At 44.8% G+C, this 20,711-nt stretch overlaps 1 pseudogene; it reads left to right on the top strand.

Annotated features, from left to right (window-relative positions):
• Positions 1-18,165, top strand: part of LOC102845589 — a 37,753-nt pseudogene extending 19,588 nt beyond the window's left edge.
• Positions 18,166-20,711: the final 2,546 nt, after the last annotated feature.

Genomic DNA, 20,711 nt, shown 5'->3' with positions numbered 1-20,711 from the left:
CATACCCCTCCCTCCTAAAACCCCCCCCCCTTTTGTTCAGTAGTATGGGGCTGGAATCCAGTTTGAAAGTCCTCTGCAGGAGCTGGGTTCTACAGTAGTTTGTTAGCTGGGATTGGTGAGCATTACGATGGAATGTTGATTCACTAAGGGAAGTGAGAGGATGTGATTAAACCTCCTATTAAAAAAATCTATTAGTGACCTTGGGCCTGGTTTAAATTGTTTTTTGTCAAACATTTTTCTAAGTGGTATAGCACTGGTCTGTGCATTGCTGTACAGAGGTAACTCGTGGTTGCTGTGATGCTAAACACTGTGACACTGATGTGTCAAATGCAAAAATGGTTACCCATTTGGTGGAAAGTGTTTGGTGGAGCTTCATGATTAAAACAAGCCTGGAAGCAGGAGTGGCATCCAATTCTGAAATGACTTGCCTCTGGAAACTCTTTGCACATGGAGAAATGATGAAAGTTATACAAGTGTTCAGGTTTTGTTTTTTTTTTCCATTCCTGTACACTATGCTCTACACCATCTTTCCTATAAATATTAATGGGAAGAGGCTGCCCATCTTTCTCGTACTGGTGAGCTTGAACTGCCATTTAAGCACTGGTTAGCTGCTCACTACTTAAATGCACATAGACCAAAGTAAGTAAGTGATTAATAGGGGCTCAGGCCAGGGGAAAGTGGGGAGTGATTGCTTTATGGGTTTGGAATGAGGAAAAAGGTTTGGAAAGAATATAGTGGTTGTGGTTGTATAATATTCAGGTCTTTTGTTCTTAGGATCACTGTGAGTCATCTAGTATGCAACAGCACTTAACAACAACAATAACGGCCCCTATATCATTGACTACAATCCTATCTTAGTTATCCAATACTACTATAACAGAGACACTACAAGTGGATGACTTTAATAAACAAATATATTACAGTTTAGGTTATTAGAAGTTAAAATTCAGGGTGCCAGGTCTAGGGGGAGGCGTTCTTTCTCTTGTTGGTGCTGGAGGAAGATCCTGGTTTACCTCACAATCTGGAGGCATGAGATTCTGAAGAGATCCTCAAATGCCTAAGCCTTCCCCAGTGTTAAGAGCTTCCTAGTGTAGACTTGAGTCCAGAAGGATGGACTCCATTCTTAGCAATCTTTCCTTCGTGGTACTGAGAATACCCTTTCTCAACCCACTTTCCTCTCCTTTCATTTCACCAGTCACAATATAGGGAAATGTCCCTTACTGTGATGAGATTAAAGAATTGCATTCCACCCTTAACATTCTTACAACGATTTGACTTATCAAATCATGGGGATCATTATCTAGTTTCAACATCATATCATTACATACATGTTTTTTTTTGGGGGGGAGAATTCAATTAATGACAAATCTCATCTGGGTATGGGATTTTATTGTTATGTGAATGAAGCAGGATTATTAGTGTAGGATGCGACTTCAGTCAATCTCTTTTGAGATATAAAAGAGATTAAACGAAGAAGAAGAAGAAGAAGAAGAAGAAAGAGAGAGAGGATATGTCATATGAAGTTCATGGAGCCAATGTGGGAGCTGAAGAGACAAGGACCTACCTATCCCAGAACCAACACACAGAGAGAGAAGGCTTTCCTCTGGAGTTGGGACGGTGAATTCAGTTGAGAAAGGGTCATGTTAGAAGGATTGATGGAACAATTAAAAGTACAGCATCTTGGCCCTCTGCCATATGGCACATATATTGACAGCCACTGCAACCAGCAAGGAACAGGGATCAAAGTGCAACACAGAGGGGGGGGAGGAGAGGGGGGATGGCTAGATAAATGACCTTGGACATTGATCTGTTTCTCTATGTGCTAGAGATCCAACTTGCAGTGCCAGGGTAATTAGAAAAGCAGAGCAAAATAGAGACTGAAAGAAAATGCAGACACAATTTAATCTTTAAGAAGGGGGTCAAGGGACTCAACTCAAGAAGGAGAAGAGCCCCCCAATTGCTTTTGTCCTTTCCTATTTATTAGTCTTCTCAAAGAGCAAGTAAAGACAAACAACTTTGTTTTTTAGTCCCTAAGCAAGCACCTCACATACTTTGGGCACATGGCCAGAGAGACCCGTCTTTGGAGAAAGACATCATGCTTGGAAGGGTGGGGGGGACAGTGCAGGAAAGGAAGACCCAGGTGAGTTGGATAGACATGGTAACTGGGACAAGGTGTGTCAGTGGGACTGAGGATAGGGTACAGTTCAGAGCTACTATACATAAGGTCATAATGAGTCACAATTGATTTGATGGCACGTAATTTTATGTCACTCCTCTATATCTGGGAGTAGGCATCGTAACTCCAGGGTATTGTTTATCATGCAATCATATCCAGGAACATTGCATGTAGAGAGATATTTACTTGATCACCTTAGGTGTTCCTCAGTTTGCTGAGTTTCATGTTTTAATTTCCGTTTGCTTATCATGTGTAAGTGATCTGTCATCATCGTATGATTATGGCACAAATCTAAATCTCAGCACACAAGTCCCTCTCCATGGTGATCTCTAACACCCGTGGCTGCAGGGCACCTCAAAACTCCTTTAGGATCTAGCAAGGTGACTTAAAGATACAGCTGACTTGGAGGTCATCAGTGTCCCCAGCTCAGGAATAAGAGGCCACTATAGGTGGGGATGTCATGACACCAGCATGTGTCCTCAGAGTACTCCAAAAGACCCGAGGCAGTCTTGTGCCAGGGCCCTTTTCCCCTGGCCATCACGACCACAGAGAGCAGCAGCAGGCGAGAGAGGCAATTTAGAAAAAGCAGTTTCCCTGGAGACTGAGTCATCCAGGATTTTAAACTCAAATTGCCGTTGCACTATGAATTGGCAAATTATAGTTCCTTTCCACTTCACCCTGGAGGCCCCGGCAGTTGGAACAGTTAACGTACTCAGCTGCTAACCAGAAAACAGGAGGTTTTGAGTCCACCGAGAAGGAAAGCCTCAGAAGAAGAGCCTGGTGGTCTGCTTTCAGAAAACCCTCTGGAGCACAGCTCTACTCTGACACACATGGGGTTACAGGGGGGTCCTCTCCCCCAGGGGAGCATGCAGGAGATCAGAACAGTTATAGGACTCCCCTGTCTGAATGTGGAGAAAAATATACATGTGGGAGGGAGGAGGCTCTTCAGGAAGGCAGCCTCTGAGCGGGATGTATTATTGTTGTTAGATCCCCTCAAGTCCATTATGACCCACAGCGACCCTGTGAACAAGACTGAAACTTTGCCCTCTCCTGTCCAACCTTGTGATCTCTGATGTGCTCAAGCCATTGTTGCAGTCAGTGTCTGTCCACGTCACGAGAACCTTCCTTTCTTTTGTGGACCCTCCACGTTTCCTAGCATGGTATCTTTCTCCAAAGACGAGCCCCCTCTTTACAACATGCCCAGAGTTTGTAAGATAAGTTTCAGCATCCTTGTCTCAAGGAGCACCCCAGATGCACTTCCTCCTTGACCAACTTATTTCTTCTTTTGGCAGTCCTTGAGATATTTAGTACTCGTCTCCAACGTCATAAATTATCCTATCATCCTAATTCATTGCTCAACTTCCAGATGCACAACAAGCAGTTGAAAATATCATGGTTTATATCAGGTACACCTTTGTCTTCAAACTGACATCTATGCTCTTCAATACTTTAAGAAGTCCTTGGTAGAGTTTTCCCAATGCATCACATACTTTGATTACTCCACTGTTACTACTATGAATATTGATTATGGATTCAAATGAAATTAAATCATTGTGTGATGTTAGGACTCTTAAAAATGGCTTTTCTGCCATTCCCTTGACATGACTACATGGCCAGGTAGGACTGTCTAAGTAAAATAATATTTTGAGGCTGCACCCCACTATCCTTAGCTCCCCTGGGAGCATGGACTCCAGCTGCCTCAACTGTGGACACATGGTTTACACTGGATCAGTATCTTCTATATCATCAACCTCTGTGGGCCCAACATAAGAGAGATAGCTGACCAGACTGTGGAGAGCCTGTGGTGAAGGGTAGCCAGACGGAACCCTGGAGATAGAGCCCGAATGATTGTCTTGGGACTTCTATGAGAGGAGGCTTGCTGGACGATTGAGGAAACCACAGTATCATTTGTGCTGCTGGACTGATCTGGACTTTTCACTGTGTGATATCCTTTGTCTCCCCCCACCACTTCCTAACCTATTTCCTTAATAAACCCAACAACTTTTGTAATGAATTGTTGGACCCTGTGATTAGTGGAAATAAGTGCAGCAGCATATGGCTTACCATGGGATCAGTTTTACATACGGGATGTTATTGATGGGGACAATACTCCTTTGTGAAATTAGTGGAAGTCAGACTTCGCTTCCTCACATTGTGTTTGCTCCTGTTACAACTGATGATTTCAATTTTTCCCCCTCCACTTCTAATTATAGTGAAGGATGTGGTGGTGTTGTTTTTATGTGCTGTTGAGTGTCTGAGACTCATAGTGACCCTATGTACAACAGCCCTAAACCCTGCTCTATCCCTTGCCAATCCCCATGACACGCCTATCTTCATTACCCCAGTGACGGAATCAATTCATCTCATTGAGGGTTTTCCTCTCCTGTGCTGTCCCTCCACCCTCCCTAGCATAACATCCATCTCCAAGGACTGGTCCTTGCAACATGTCCAAAGTATGTCAGACGAAACTTCAGAATCCTTGGAAGGCCAAGGAGGTGCCTAGCTTCACCCTCTCCAGGACGAACTTGTTTGTTCTCCTAGCAGTCCATGGTATATTCCATGCTCTTTTACAGCACCAAAACTTAAAAGACATCAACTCTCCTTCTATCATCCCTAGTCATTGTCCAGCTCTCTCATACATAGCAAGTAATTGCAATGACCATGGCCTGTATCAGGCACACCTTAGTCTACAGACTGTCATTATTGCTCTTCAGTACTTTGAAGAGGTCTCTGACAGCTGACTTTCCAATGCAATTTGTCTTTTAATTTCCTGGCTGCTGATACCAAGAGTGTTGACTGTAGAGCCAAGCAAATTGAAGTTGTCAAGAACCTCAATCTCTTAATTCTCCATGATGGTGGTGCCAATTGGCCCAGTGGTGAGAACCTTTGTTTTCTTAATGTTGAGCTTCAATCCATATAGGAGGCTGCAGTCCTTGACCCTCTGCAACAAGCACTTCAGGTCCTCCTCAGTTTCAGCAAGGAGGGTTGTGTCATCTGCTTCACGCAGATTGCTGATGAGTCTACCTCCAATCCTGATGCCACACTTCTCATAGAGCCCAGCCTCCCGCATAATCTGTTCTGCATATAGCTTGAAAAGATATGGAGATAGGACACATCCTTGACACACACCCTTCCCAATTTTGAACCATGCAGTGTTTCCTTGCTCTGTTCTGACAACTGCCTCCTGGTCCATGTATAGGTTTCACATAAGTACAATCAAGCGTGCTGGGATCCCCATTCTTCTCACAGTCAGCGACAGTTTGTTGTGATCCACACAGTCAAAAGCCTTTTCATAGTCAAAGAAACACAGATAGATAGACATTCCTCTGGCACTCTCTGCTTTCAGCCATATCCATCTAACATTAGCTATAATATCCCTAGTGCCATGACCTCTTCTACGTCCAGCCTGCAGTTCTCTGTTGATGTGCTGTTCCAGTTGTTTTTGGATAAACTTCTGCAGAATCTTGCTTGCACACTGCTTGATAATTTCCACACTCTGTCAGATCACTCTTCTTTGAAATGGGAGCAAATATAGATCTCTTCCAGTCAGTTGGCCAGGTGGTTGTCCTCCAGATTTCTTGGCACAGCTTGGTGAGCACATCCAGGGCAGCATCTGTTTGTTGAAATATGTCAATGGGTATATCGTCAACTCCTGGAGCCTTGGTTTTTGCCAATTCTTTCAGAGCTACTTGAAATTCTTCATCACCACAGGCTCTTGCTCATACGCCATCTCATTAAATTCTTCTGTGTCCAGCAATTCCTTTTGGTACAATGACTCTGTATACTCTTTCTGTCTTCTTTTAATGCTTCCTGGATCATTTAATATTCTGCCCAAAGCATCCTTAAGTATTGCACCTCAAGGTTTGAATTTGTTCTTCAGTCCCTTCAGCTTAAGAAATGTTGAGCGAGTTCGGTCCTTTTGATTTTCTGACTCCAGTTCCTTGCACATTTCATTGTAATACTTTACTTTGTCTTCCCATACTGACCTCTGGAATCTTCTGTCCAACTCCTTAGCATCTTTATTTCTTCCCTTTGCTTTGGCTTCTTGGTGCTCCAGTGCAATATTAAGAGTTTCTTCTGACATCCATTTTAGTGAAGGATGTAGAAAAATAAAATTGCTGTGTGCTGTTGAGTTCATTCTGACTCTTAGCAACCTGAGGCCTCCTGATCATATGCAAGGGAACAAATGAATGCACCCTGGAGGCTAGAGAAGGAACTCTCCAGGAGCCCAAGAATAGAGCTTGGCAAGGGGAAAGGACCCAAGCCATTGAGTGCAGGCCTGACTGTTTTGAGTGTTAGAGAAAGTCACTGGATCATTCTCCTTGGCTTTCTTGACCCTCCCCACAGCCCTGGAGTTCTTAACAAAAAGAAACTCAAAACCCAATAGAAGCATCATTCCCTACACTTCTGCCGGGAAGCTGTGGTTCAGAAAAGATCAAGAAGAGAAGCACTAGGATCATTTGAACCCAGGTCTGTTTTTTTCCACACCCCAGATCCCCCATCTATTTCTGCCTGGTTCAAGGAGAGGAATGGGAATCCCAGGGAGGAGAGACCCATCAGGTGAAGAGTCCCATGCACACAGGCTGCTCAAGGCCCACAACCTTCACTGCCATGTCCGTTTGAAGAGAAGGGCCCTCTCCTGCCTAGTTTGATGACTGGTCAAAAGGTTGTCTGTTTGAGCCCATCCAGTACCTGGAGAAGGACATCATGCTTGATGAAGTAGGAAGTCAATGAGAAGGAGGGAGACCCAAGAGGAGATGGGTTGACATGGTGGCTGGAATAACGGGCTAAGCACAGTGATGACTGGAAGACAGATGCTTCTTTCTGTTGTTGTTGCGATGGCCTTGACTCAATGGCGCCTTACAGAGCCATCTCAGAAGATAGGACAAGTGATCTGCTACCAAAAAAGTCACAGGTTTGCAAAACCCACAGAGCCATTCTACTGGGCAATACATAAGGTTGTCAGGGACCCATACCATGGTGTAGTCAGTCCATAGTGAGTCGTCCAACTGCTAGCCAAAGGCTGAGCATCTCAGATGTTTCAAATCCACCAATGGCTCTGCAGGAGAAAGACAGGTATTCTATTCCCCCATTACGATTTACAACCTCAGAAACCTGAGGAGGTTTATATGAGCCAGAACCAACTGGACAGTGACTTTGAGGGTTCTTTCGAACAAGCAAGTCTTACTACTTACACATACAAATTATCCTACTGAGGAAGGTGGAGGTGGGGCACGCGCCACCTTGAGGACAGGCTGACCCAGGCTCATATTCCAGGGCTAAGATCTTGCGCAAGTCTTAAGCTAGCTAAGCCTTGAATTCCATGCTCATAAGGACACTGTGCCCAGCTATTACTGAGAACAGAAGACAACATTGCCGGGCCCTGCACTGTCCCCACAATCAGTTTCAGTGCTGACCCTGGTGGTCCATTAGATTTTTACTGGCTTGTTTGTTGAAGTAGATTACCAGGCCTTTTCACCTAGTGACCCATCACTGGTTGTGACACAGGGGGTTGGCTGTGAATGGGGAGCACCAGCTAGGGGTTAAACTTGGATATCTCCCCTCCAACCAGTATTTCCCCCCGCTCCCTAGGAAAAGGAATTGAGGAATGAGATGAGGGATGTCAATGTGTGATGAGCCCCAGAGAACGTGTGAAACATTTCGGCCCATTTTGTATTCCTCTCAGATTTTCAGGTTTAAATAACCTGGAAGGAAAAGAATAAAATGGCTTAGAATACTAACTCATTTAAGAAGCCGGCTCAGGACTCTTATCTGCCCCTGGCCTCTGATGTTTTTTAGAAAGAAAAAGGTTTTTGTGAAACAATCAGAACAGTAGGGGGTGTGGGTACAGGGACCCAGTTGGCACTGTGGTGTGTTCTCTCACAGCAGGGTTTCAAGTGCAGACACCCAGGTACCCCTGAGGACGGGGCTCAGCTCGTCCTCACCTGGTGAGGGCAGCCACAAGCTTGTTATGTGACTTTGGCAGGCGGCTCACACCGGCTCACACTGTGAAACTTTGCACCAACCTCAAGATAAGAATGCCAAACTCTTGGCCCTTCTTTCTCAAGTGCTGCAGATCCAAGGACCCAGCTCCTGCCAGGTGCAGAAGAAAGACAAAAACCCGCCCTTGGCAGCAGGGGAATCTCGTTGCCACAGCAACCAGCTTCTTCCCAAGTCCACTCATTACACAGCTTTTGAGTCAGACTTCCTCCTGTGTATACACATCCAGCAGCTTTGATTCCTGTCTCCCCGCCAGCTCATCTCCACAGCTTCTCCTGGAGAAGTCACCGCACACAGGAGCCAGTGACCCCTCTTTTCAAGGCTGGTCCCTCTGGTCCTGGGACGCCATAATATTTACCTGGTGGTTTACACTGGGAAATGACCCCTCTTATCCTCTACTGCTGGGAGTAGGACTGTTACAAATTCTTTGGGGGCAATCTGGCAACTTCTTAAGATGGAAGTACGTTCCTTGGATCCAACAGTTCTGAGGGCTCAGCTCAGCAGTCCTCTGACCCTGCAGTGTGGTTTGTGAAGTGAAACAGCCTCGCTGTAGGATTAGAAGTCGGTTAAATACCAGTTCTAGCCCCCCTGGAATATGGAGACTGAGGGAATGAGGGGTTAGATCCAGAGTATCCATGTGAAATGACGCACTGCTGTTAAGTCTAAAGAAATAAAAACTACAATTAATGTTACAGAACAAAATGTGCGTGGAAAAACCAGTTTGCTTTGTAAATTTTCACTCAAACCACAACCCACTCCATCCCGCCCTCAACGCAAACCAAACTGCATAACAAATTAATACGGAGAGCATGATCTTAGGGTGGTGAGTGTCTGTTGAAAGGGCTGCACGGTCTTGGGAGGAAACAAAGGAAACTGTGATCTGTGGTAACCCCTGGAATTTGAAGGTGTTGAAGAGAGTTTTTGCTCTGGGCTTACATAATCAGCATCTGCAGCTCTTATTATATCAAAATACCTGGGAGATGAAATTAGGATGCCTCACTTACAGAAGAACAAACAAGCAAGCCAGTTGTTATCAAGTGGAATCTGAGTCATGGAGGCCTGTGTGTCGGAGCAGAGCTGCTCACAGGGTCTTCACAGGGTCTGTGACCTTTGGGAAGGAGAGCTCCAGAGCACCAGGCTTTTCTTCTGAGGTACCTCGGGCAAGTTAGAAACAACAGCCTTTACCAGTTAGCAGCTTAGAGAATGAACTGTTTGCACCACTTAGGGACTTCTAACTAAAGCAAGCTAGTGTTAATTCAACAAAGAAGTGCTGAGGCCATAGCTGCCACATGTACAACACTGGGCTAGGTGCCTCTACACTGGGCGAGGTGCTACTACACTGGGCGAGGTGCAAGGTGCTGCAGGAATAGCAAAGAGCCAGGCTGGTAGCCCCTGTCCTCACAGAGCTGACATCTTCACTGGTTGTTGTTGTTGTTGTTGTCAGGTTCTGTCAAGCTGAATACAACTCATAGCACCTTTATGAACAACAGAATCTAAATCCTGTGCCATCCTCACCACCTCTGATACACTTGAGCCCATTTCTGCTAGTCAACAGTTGTTTAACAAGTTAATCAATAAACAAGCTGGTGATTAAGTGCTAAGGACATACATGGTGTTCTGGGAGAGAGAAGAGGCTTCACCCAGGGTGGACATTTCTTTAAGGAGAGGACTTTTCATTTGAGGCCTGCCAGGCAAAAAAAAGGGACCAGCCAGGGGCAGGACATTTCAGGCACAGGGACAGTAATCGTAGACCCACTGGTGTGAGGAGAGCTTGACCTGTCTGGACACTGGGAAGTGATTAGAGTGTGTGGAGGGTTGAGGAAGCTGTGATAAGGAGGCCAGTGTTTTCCTGGAGCCGGGGAACCCCAATGAAGCCTTCAAGCAGAAGCATGGCGTGATTTGATTTGTGGTTTTTAAAGCTCTCCATGGCTGCTGTGGGGGAAGGGGCTGGAGGGGGTAAGAGCAGAAGCAAAGAGACACAGTAATGATGTATTTATTAACTTCCCGCTGAATGACACTGCCAGGATCTGAGGCTTAGATGAGGTTAGAAAATTGCAGGTAATTACTGAAAGAGGTTAGAAGGGTGTGCTTTGCAAAGGCTCTCAAGCACACAGGCTTGAGTGGCAGCAAGCTCGGTCTGGCGATGGTGCTATCTGGCATTCTCATCTTGAAGCTCTGGGTGTGCACCTGTCAGAGGCAGGTTCTGACTCAGGCGGGAGTGGGGATGGAGAGGTGGGGGGTAGGACCACGCTGATGAAGCCAAGCCACACTTTGAAGAGCAGGACCATGAAGGTGACATTCAAATCCATTTTTCTAAAAGCATGATTGGCTTTTGTGCGGGGGCGGGGGGGATTTAACAATGGCAATTATGAAGATATTTTTAAAATTTGCTTGAGACATGAGCAGACAAAGCTATAAAGAGCTGGTTAGAAAGAAGTGTTTCTAGCCGACCCGGGCCACCAGGAAGCAGGCTGTCACCCAGGAAACTCGGGTCTCCAGCCAGAACAAGAAGCACTCTTTAAGTAAATAGCAAGTAGCTTTTATATGTCAAAAGTGTGTTAGGTGCTGGCGACACTGGAAGGAAAACTGGCTGGCAGGTGGGGTAACAGTCACTAAATAGGTTCCTCAGAGCATCCACAGAGACACCTGGCAGGACTTGGAAGGAATCCCAACCTGAAAAGGAGATGATGGAGGAACTGACTCCAAAGCTCAGACACCTTCAAATCCCAAGAAATGCAAAACCAAGTCCCATTCCCATGGAGTCAATTGCAACTAATAGCGTTAAGACAGTAGTAGACCTGCCCCCGTCCTGTGACATCAGGATTGGAGGGAATCTCATTAACCACCGCAGTATGAAGATGACACAACCTTGCTTGCTGAAAGGGCAGAGGATTTGAAGCACTCACTGATCAAAAGCAAAGACTACAATCAGGATTACGTTTTGTTGTTGTTAAGAGCCATCAAGTTATAGCAACAGCTCTGAAGCCTGCCCTGTCCTGAGCCAGTCTCACTGACTCTGACACACCTACCTACCCCCATTGCCCTACTTATTGTTTCAATCTCTTTCATCTGAGGAGTTCCTCTCCTGCAATGTCCCTCCAACCTCCCAAACATGATGTCCTTCTCCAAGGACAGGTCCCTCCTGGCCACATGCCCAAAGATTGTGAGACAGAGCTTCAAAATCCTAGCCTCCAAGGAGAAACTTAGTTTTACCCTCTCCAAGATAGACCCATTTGTTTTCTTGCCAATCCATGGTACATTCAAAATTTTTCTTCAGCACCACAATTCAAAACCATCAATTCTGTCATCCTTAGTCATTGTCCAGCTCTCTGATGCAAAGCAAATAATTGCAGATTACATTTTTAGTGTCAAGAAGAAAAAAAAAAAGAATCCTTACATCCGGACCAACAAACAACATCGTGGATGAAATATTGACATTATCTAAGATTTAATTTTATTTGGATTCACAATCAACACCTGTAATCAATAATAATCAAGAAATTTTAAAAAAGACATTAAAAAACATACCGCATTGGGAAGACCTGCTGGAAAAGAGCTCTTCATGGTGTTCAAAGCAAGGATGCCACTTTGAGGACTCGGGGGTACTGGACTCAACTCACAGTATTTTCAATAGCCTCAGGTGCATATGAAAACTAGAGAAGAGCAGAGAAGAATTCATGCCATTGAATTATGATGCAGGTTAAAAAGTATTAAATATGCCGTGGACATATTAACATTAAATATGCTAGAAGAATAAACAGATCAGTCTTGAATGAGGTACATCTAGAATGCTCCTCTGGGAAGATGGAAAGACTTAGTCTCCCATATTTCAGACAAGTTAATAGGAAGTACCTGTTTCTAGGGAAATTTATCATATTTGGGAATGTAGTGGATCAGCAAAAAGGAGGAAGATCTTTAGCCCCATAGACTGAGACACAGTGGTTGCAACAATGAACTAAAACAGAGCGATGAGTATGAAGATGGCACAGGACCATGTGATATTTCATTGTTCTCTTGTGTGTCGTGTCGCCATGAGCCAGAACTGATTGGACAGGAACCAACAGCAACAACAACAACATCTTTGAATCCTCTACAGACAGGTCCTTAAAGAGCACAAGGTTCAAGACAGGCATTCTTAACTAGTTAATGAAAGCAATCATATTAAATATGCCCATTTTGCAGGTAAAGACTCTGAGGATGGGAAAGGCCATAGTCAACCAGCTCTCTTCTCTGCTGTCATATCTTTGCATGCCACAAGAGACACCCCAAGAGAGAGCAGCACTCCCAAATCTTGAGTCCCATTTCCCACAGCTCCGGTCAATGCCTGGTTGCCCACACTTGCCCTTGACAGTGAACAGGCCTTCAGGAGCTGGAAACTTCTCATGTACTTGGCCCTCAGATGAAGCTCTGAGCTGTTTTCGTCCAGATGTTTCCAAGCAGATAAACAATCTGCCCAGGCTCAGCTAGAAGATTAAAGGGTGCTCTGAGGCCAGAGAGTGGGGCTGCATCCATCTCTTTCCCCCAATCCTGCTGACTGGATGCACAGGAACACTGGTGGGTGGATGGAAGCCAAGGCAGACGGGAAGCTGCAGGAACAGGTCGCCTGATGGGCATGTATAGGTGTTTCTGAAGCAAACATATATGTATGTGTGTGTTTTACTGTTGTTTTTATATGCCATTGAGTCAGCTTTGACTCGTAGTGAGCCTATGAACAATAATTCTGAAACTTGTCCTATCCTGAGTCAAGCTTAGCATCTATGACATACCTGACTCCATTGCCACAGTCACTGTGTTAATCCATCTCATTCACAGTCTTCCTCTTCTGTGATGACATCCTTCTCCAAAGACTGGTCCTCCCTGGAAACATGTCCAAAGTATATGAGACAGAGCTTCAAAATCCTTGTCTCCGGAGAGAAAACTCGCTAAGTCTCTGTGTTTCACCCTCTCCAGGTCAGACCTGTTTGTTCTCTTGGCAGTCCATGGTATGTTCTTCAGCACCACAGCTCAAAGGCACCAGTTTTCCTTTGGTCATCCTTAGTCATTTTCCAGCTCTCAAATGCACAAGCCAGCAATTGAGAAAATCAGGGGCACTTTAGTCTCTAGACTGACATTGTTGCTCTTTAGCACTCTGGAGAGATTCCTGATAGCAGAATTTCCCCAAGCAACTCATCTGTGGATTTTCTGGCTACTGGTGCCAAGTGAAATTGTTAGCAAGCTCGGTCTCTTCTCCACCTATCATGATACTGCCAATTGACCAGGTGGTAAGAATTTTTGCACATGCACGTTGTATGCATGTTGCATGTCTATCCATATGCTTAATAAGACTTATGATGCCTATATAAGTTAGAGGCATTTCCTCAGTAAAACCAAACACCACACTGAGTTTGAGGGGTTAGGACCTCAGTCTAGGATGCAACTCTGTCAACTGGGATAACATAGCTCATACGGATCATATTCTCCATTCCATTGGTGAACGGCACTTGGAGCCTTCAAAGGCCATCTGAGATACCAACGTTGATCTCTGCATGTCTGGAGTAACCTTTGATTCAGATTGGTTCATTCCTTTGCCATGCTGTGGTATAGTCAATAGTCTTCACCAAACCCACACTTCAAAGGCATCAACTCTTCTTTGATTTTCCTGATTACGTTGACCAAGTAAGTCTGAGTAAGGCTCACGTCCATGACTGTACACATGACTTCACCCTTGGATCTGAGAATCCTGCTGGCCAAAGGCCCGAGTGAACTGGAAGCACAGAGTCTGTTGTTGTTGTTGTTCAGTATTGTCAAGTCACCTTCAACTTAGAGCATTGCCTGTGTCCTTACAATGGGGTGAATCCCTGCCTGGTTCTGCACCATCCTTATAATCTCTGTGGTACTTAAGCCCATCTTGCAATCACTGTGTCTTGAAGATAAAAATCAAACCAACAAAAACTCATAACTTTACAGAAAAATCACCTCCATATGTTGTTAATTAAATTGGGTGGAATTCCTCCAGGGGTCCACTTAATGATGACCCTGGTGTGCTGGTCATGGAAGGCCTAGAGCTCCTGATAAGGGATAAGATTACAGTCATTCCTCATGATCCTCAGTGGAAGCTATTGTGCCGAGATGTCACTCAGAGTACTCTTGTTATTAATTTCAACCCTAATTATAACAGCCTGGAAGCAGGAGCGGCATCCACTTCTGAAATGGCTTGCCTCCGGAAACTATGTACGAACAGTGCTCAGGCTGTTCGTTCATAGAGTCGCTCTGAGTCGTCTACGACTCGACAGCATCAAACAACAACAACAACAACAATAATTATAACAGCAAAAAGAAGCCTTGGTGTCACTGTGGTTAAAGCACATGTCTGCTAGCCAGATGGTTCAAGGTTCACTGCAGTAAGATGTTGCAATCTCTACCTAACCTTGGGAACTTTATGAGGCAGATCTACTCTGTCCTATGCGGTCACTATGAGTCAGAATCAAGTCAAAGAAAGGAGTTTTTATACCAGTAGAAACTGGAAACAGCCCAAATGTCCCTTACACACCTTGTGACATAAATGTTCAGCAGAGTTCTACAGAGTTATTAAAAAGAAAGAAAGAAACCCTCAAACTCACTGCAGTTGACTGGATTCCAACCCCTACTGATGCTCCCTTAGTTTCCAAGATTGTAAATCTTTGTTGTTGTTGTTATGTGCCCTCGAGTCGCTTGTGATTCATAGCGACCCTATCTATGTACAACAGCCCTAAACTCTGCTCTGTCCTGTGCCAATCCCACTGTCTCCGACACACCCATCCCAATTACCCCAGTCACCTGAATCAATCCACCTCATAGAGGGTCTTCCCCTTCTGGACTGTCCCTCCACCCTCCCAAGCATGATGTCCCTCTCCAAGGACTGGTCCCTCCTTACAACATGTCCAAAGTACAGGAGAAAACTGTCTGTCTTCTTTCTGTAGGAGGGAACAGCTGGTAGGTTCAAACTGTCAAGTCTTCAGTCTGAAGCCTAACACCAAACACACTAAATAATCTGAAACAATCTCCAAGATGTGTTGGAAAATGGAGAAAAGCAAGAAGCAGAGTGCTTGTTTAGACCAGAACTGCATATTCTTAAATGTTACCACAGCTCCAATAGGCCACATTTTAATAGATGGAGAAAAGATTGGAATTGTCAATGATTTCATCTTATTAAGATCCACAGTTAACACCCTTTCTACCAGCAGTCAGGATATCAAGAGACGTACTGCATCAGGAAAGTCTGCTGTCTTTCCAAATTTGGGTCTCTCCAAACTGCTGAGAAACAATGATGTAAGTTTGAAGACTAAGAAGCGCCTGATTCAGGCCAGAGTCTTTTCAAACACTTGCTATATACCTCAGAGCTGGACAATGAATGAAGATGACAGAGGAAAGTTGATATCTTTGAAGAGTGTTGACTATCCCATGGACTGCCAAAAGAAGAGATATGTCTTGGAGAAAGTACAGCTCATTGGAGGCAAGGATGACAAAGCTTCACTTCACATACTTCGTGCATGTTGTTAGGAGGGGCTGTTCTTTGGAAAGGAACATTATGCTTAGAAAGGTGGAGAGTCATCAAAAAAGAGGAAGGTCTTCAACTAGACAGATTGACACAGTGACCAAAGCAATGAACTTGAGTATATCAGAGATGATGAGGATGGTGCAGGATAGGACAGAGTTCAGAACTCTTGTTTATAGGGTTGCTACGAGTTGTATTTGACTTGAGGGCACTTAACAACAACACGTACTATAGACTATTTATAGAAAGGATCATAAGAAACAAGAAACAATGGCTACTTCTGAGGGGGGGGAAACTAAGAAAGGAGACAGAAATAAGAGGTGATTTTCAATGACAACGTGTTGTGCCTTCTGACTTTTATGCCCTTGGTGTGCATTATGTACTCACAATTTATTCACTGCTTAACAAGCAAACAAAAAACCAACCCGAGGGACAAGATCCTATAGACAATTCCTTACGGTCAAGCGTCACTAAAGGACAACATTCCCAACCACCCAAGACAAGGTCCGCACACTCTTTAAGCAATCCTCCTCTAAAGCTCTCTGTGTGCTCTCCGAGCAGACCCTGGTGAGAAGATGATCCTGCCACTGATCCACCGATTTCCTCACTGAGTGGAAAATTCAGACACGCTTCCTGTTGTTCTCTCTCTGGCTTTCATCCTTGCTGGGGGCAGGGAGATGCCTGCATCCCATGCCTGTGTCAGATTGCCTGGAATGTCTCTTTCAAATACATCTTTGATCTGGAGCAGAGATTCAATAAACCATGCTGAGAGATTGATTGCCTGCCCCCACTCCCGCATCCCAGTCTTCCTTCTGCTGCTCCGGAAGGTGGAAGTGGTGCATGTCTGTCTGACACTCGATCTAGGCAGAGGCGAGAAATCTCCGCAAGCGGGACACCCAAGAAGGACCTCTGTCCACACATGCACACTCTCCCCCTACACCACACATGACACATACCAAATACACAACACACATCATACACAACACACACCATACAAATCATGCACAAGATACATCATACATAACACAAATTATACATCATACATTACACACAAGATACATGATACATTATACACAACACACACACGGTACATACACTTGTTACTTCTTCCCCACCTCAAAAATAACACACACTCTATGATCTTCCACACCACACACCACACACCACACATACTGGTACATACACACTCTACCCTTGCCCACAACACACACATCATACATGTTCTACATCAGTCCACGGCACACAGCACACACACACCCACACACATATCTACTCTGCATCCTTTCACACCAGCACATTCTGTATCTACACCCTTACACACACACTTTCATATATACACATGCTACCGCCTCCCACAGCACACAAGTCACACACACTCTACGTCCTTCCACAGCACACAGCACACACCTACCCCAAACACCCCACATACTGGTGTGTACACACTCTACACCCTCCACAACACACACATCACAGGTTCGGCACCCTTCCACAGCACACACCACACACTTACACATACATCCTCTGCGTCCTCTGACATGACATATATCACATGCCACACACATACTCTTACCTATATCCTTACAAACACACACTCGTGTATACACACTCTACATCCTCCCACACCGTACATATCACACTCACACACACACCCCTACATCTCTCTCATGCACATATATCTCATATGCCCATACCCACGTACACATCTCACAGGTACACACCCACATACCACGCACACATTTATCTCAAACATACTCATCCCACATATTTCACACATACATGTCATATACCCACACCCTCATGTGCAGATCTCTCATTCTTTTTTAAAATTTTATTTTCTTTTTAAATTTTATTTTATTCATTTTAATGAACAGTTACAGAGATTTTGGATTTCCACTCATTCATTGTTGCACTTTTCTCGCTGCCCACCCCTCCCCCCCATTTGTTCTTCTCTTTGAAAAGAAAAAGAAAAAGAAAAATTCTTTTGTTGTTATACAACCCCCCGCACACACACCCTTCCCCACTGCCTCAAGTATACTCCACTATGCAACCTTAATTCTGGACTCATGTGATAACCATAGAGATCTCATTCTTACACACACACACACACACACACACACACACACACACACACTTCAAAGAATGTCCTAAACACACACACGTCTCACATACCCCACCCCTGCCCTCTGTTACACACACACCACACACATACTTTCAGCTTGATGGACAGATTGAAAGTAGACAAGCTCCTGACTGGTCCTTTGAAAACAAATAAAATGCCCTTGCTCTTTTTACACTGACCCATGCATGCTTGGCTGAATAAAGCGTGCCAGGTGAATTCACGCTGCGCCTCTGGCTGGAGGGCCTCCAGGAAGCTGATCCGCCCACGTCCACCTTCGACCTCTGCTGCTCTCTGCCTGACTCCGGGATTCCTGGCCTGGGAGCCCCACTCAGCAGTGTAATGCCGGAACGTGTGTGAAGAAATGAATCCTCAGCCCCTGGAGAGTAATACCAGGCTTCTATCAGCTACTCACACCTGAGCATGAATGAGAGCGAAGGAGCCTGGCGAGAGCGTCACAGCCTGGCTTAGGGTTTCTGGATGGTTTTCAGGGCTTAGGGTTTCTGGATGGCTTTCAGTCTTGTAACAGAGCTGTGGAGGCAGAGGCATATTTTGGGGGAAGGTGGACAGGGAAGGTGAGGCAGGGGCTGTGGAGAAAAACGGAGGAAAGCCTACAAGGTGAAGAGAGAGCTAGCAAGAAGGGTATGTGGAGGGGGTGCAGGGGCTTGGTCAGTGTTGAACCTGTTTGTTGACCGCTAGCCCTAGCCTTCCCATCCCTAGCAAGCCAAGAGCATAATATACTTAGCTCCCTGATGCTGGAGCCAGCAGATAAAACAAGTAAAAGCTGATTAATAAGCAGGGACTAAAGGTCTCAAACCAATCTTATTAAAAGCTGCAGGCTCCATAGTAGGACTGCAGACTGAGCAGCCTGGCTGGACATGGCAGTGAACTTCACAGTCCACAGAACCCACATCCCCCTGGATGATCTTAGCCATCATCTCCCTTGTGCCTCTAGAGTTTTTAGAAAAAGAAGATTATTTCATTGTGCTACAATTAGTTCTTATCACTTCTGTGATGGGTTGAAGAATGTTGTTGTTGATTGCCTTCAAGTCGAGCATGACTTATAGCGACCCTACGAACAAAACGCCTAAAGCCCCTCTACAACTATCAACATTTATCAAAGTTCATAGAGTTTCTGGAGGCAAGTTGTTTAGGAAGTGGATGCCACTCCTGCTTCCAAACCTGTCATAGAATGTTATTGGTTGAGCCGCCTGCGATGCATAACGACCCTCTCTCTGTACAGCAGCTCTGAACCCTTCCTGTCCTGAGCCAGTTCCACTAATTCAGATACAAAAACCCCCATGACCCCAGTTACTGTATCAATCCATCTCATCTGAGGTTTCCCTCGCCTATGCTGTCCGTCCACCCTTCCGAGTATGATGTCCTTCTCCACGGACTGATCTCTCCTGGCCACGTAATACCTCCCCCCCCCTTAAAATGTATGTTATAAATCTTGAAATGTTCCACAGTCCTCAAATTGAAAGAACTTAAGAAATTAAGCTTTGAGATGCAATTGTAGAAGATTCTATGGGCATAAAACTGAATAGTGCAAGAAGCATCAAAAGAAGATGGAAGGAATACATAGAGTCACTGTACCAAAAAGAAGTTAAACATTTCAGGAAATAACATATGATGAAGACGGTCCCAGTAGTAGTGAAGGAAGAAGTCCAAGCTGCATTGAGGCATCGAGGAAAAACAGAACTCCAGGAACTTACAGGATACCAATGGGTATGTTTCAGTAAGTGGATACAATGTTGAAAGCACTAATTCATCTTTTTTTTTTTTTTTTTTAAGGAAGATGGTTACCAGGCCAACTGACTGGAAGAGATCTATCTTTTCACTAGGGAGTCACTGGTGGATTCAAACTGCCAACATGTGTGGAATTGGCATTCACTGGAAACCTTCATGAGTCTTGGCTTTTTCATCCTATCACATAACTTCACCACGTAGGGACCTGGATCCAAAAAAGACACATTCCACTCCTGTCAGTTATTCCTTGATGGCTCCTTAGGGAAACTCTCCTGACATTGGATTAGGGTTGTGACGGTGTTAATTAAATTCCACCCTTAATCCGCCTACCACTATTTGGTTTATTGGAATTATGGAAGATTATTATGTAACTTCCACATTATATCAATATATGCATGCACTTTGGGGAAACACAGTTCTGTCCAAGGTATAGACCAAGAAGCAGTCATTCAAGAAGAAAAAAGAGGTAATGAGTCATTTAAAAACAGAAAAGCCCTACATCAGGGTTGTATCCTTTGGGCATACTTAATCAGTCTGTAGTTATTATGTGCCGTCAAGTTATCTGCGACTCCTAGCGACCCTAAATACAACAGCTCTGAAGCCTGCCCCGTCCTGAGCCAGTCTCACTGACTCCGACGCACCTACCCTCGTTGACCTAGTCACTGTATCAATCCATTTCATCCAAGGTCTTCCTCTCCTGTGCTATTCCTTCACCTTTCTGAGCATGATGTCCTTCTTCAAGAATTGGTCCCTTCTGGCAATATGCCCAAAGTACGTGAGACGGAGCTTCAAAATCTTAGCCTTCAAGAAGAAGTTTGGTTTCACCCTCTCAAAGACAGGCCTATTTATTTTCTTGGCAGTCCATGGTATGTTCAAGACTCTTCTCCAGCACCACAAGTCAAAGGCATCAATTCTTCTTCTATCATTCTTAGTCGTTATCCAGCTCTCCGATGCATAGCTCCATCTGTACTCTCAGCAAACAATCCAAGAAGCTGATCAACATGAAGAAGGAGCATCAGGATTGCAGGATGACTTATTAACCATCTGTGACATGCAGATGACACAATTTTGTACCCTGAAAGCAAAGACTTGAAGCACTTACTGATAAAGATCAAAGACTACAGTTTTAAATATTAATTACACTTTTTTCTCTTCTT

The sequence above is a fragment of the Elephantulus edwardii genome, unplaced genomic scaffold (genome assembly GCF_000299155.1).
Source record: "Elephantulus edwardii isolate Elephantulus edwardi_28Jun2011 unplaced genomic scaffold, EleEdw1.0 scaffold00086, whole genome shotgun sequence".
NCBI classification, from domain to species: domain Eukaryota; kingdom Metazoa; phylum Chordata; class Mammalia; order Macroscelidea; family Macroscelididae; genus Elephantulus; species Elephantulus edwardii.
The sequence above is the reverse complement of the archived record's forward strand: the minus strand, read 5'-3'. Positions and strand labels throughout refer to the sequence as shown.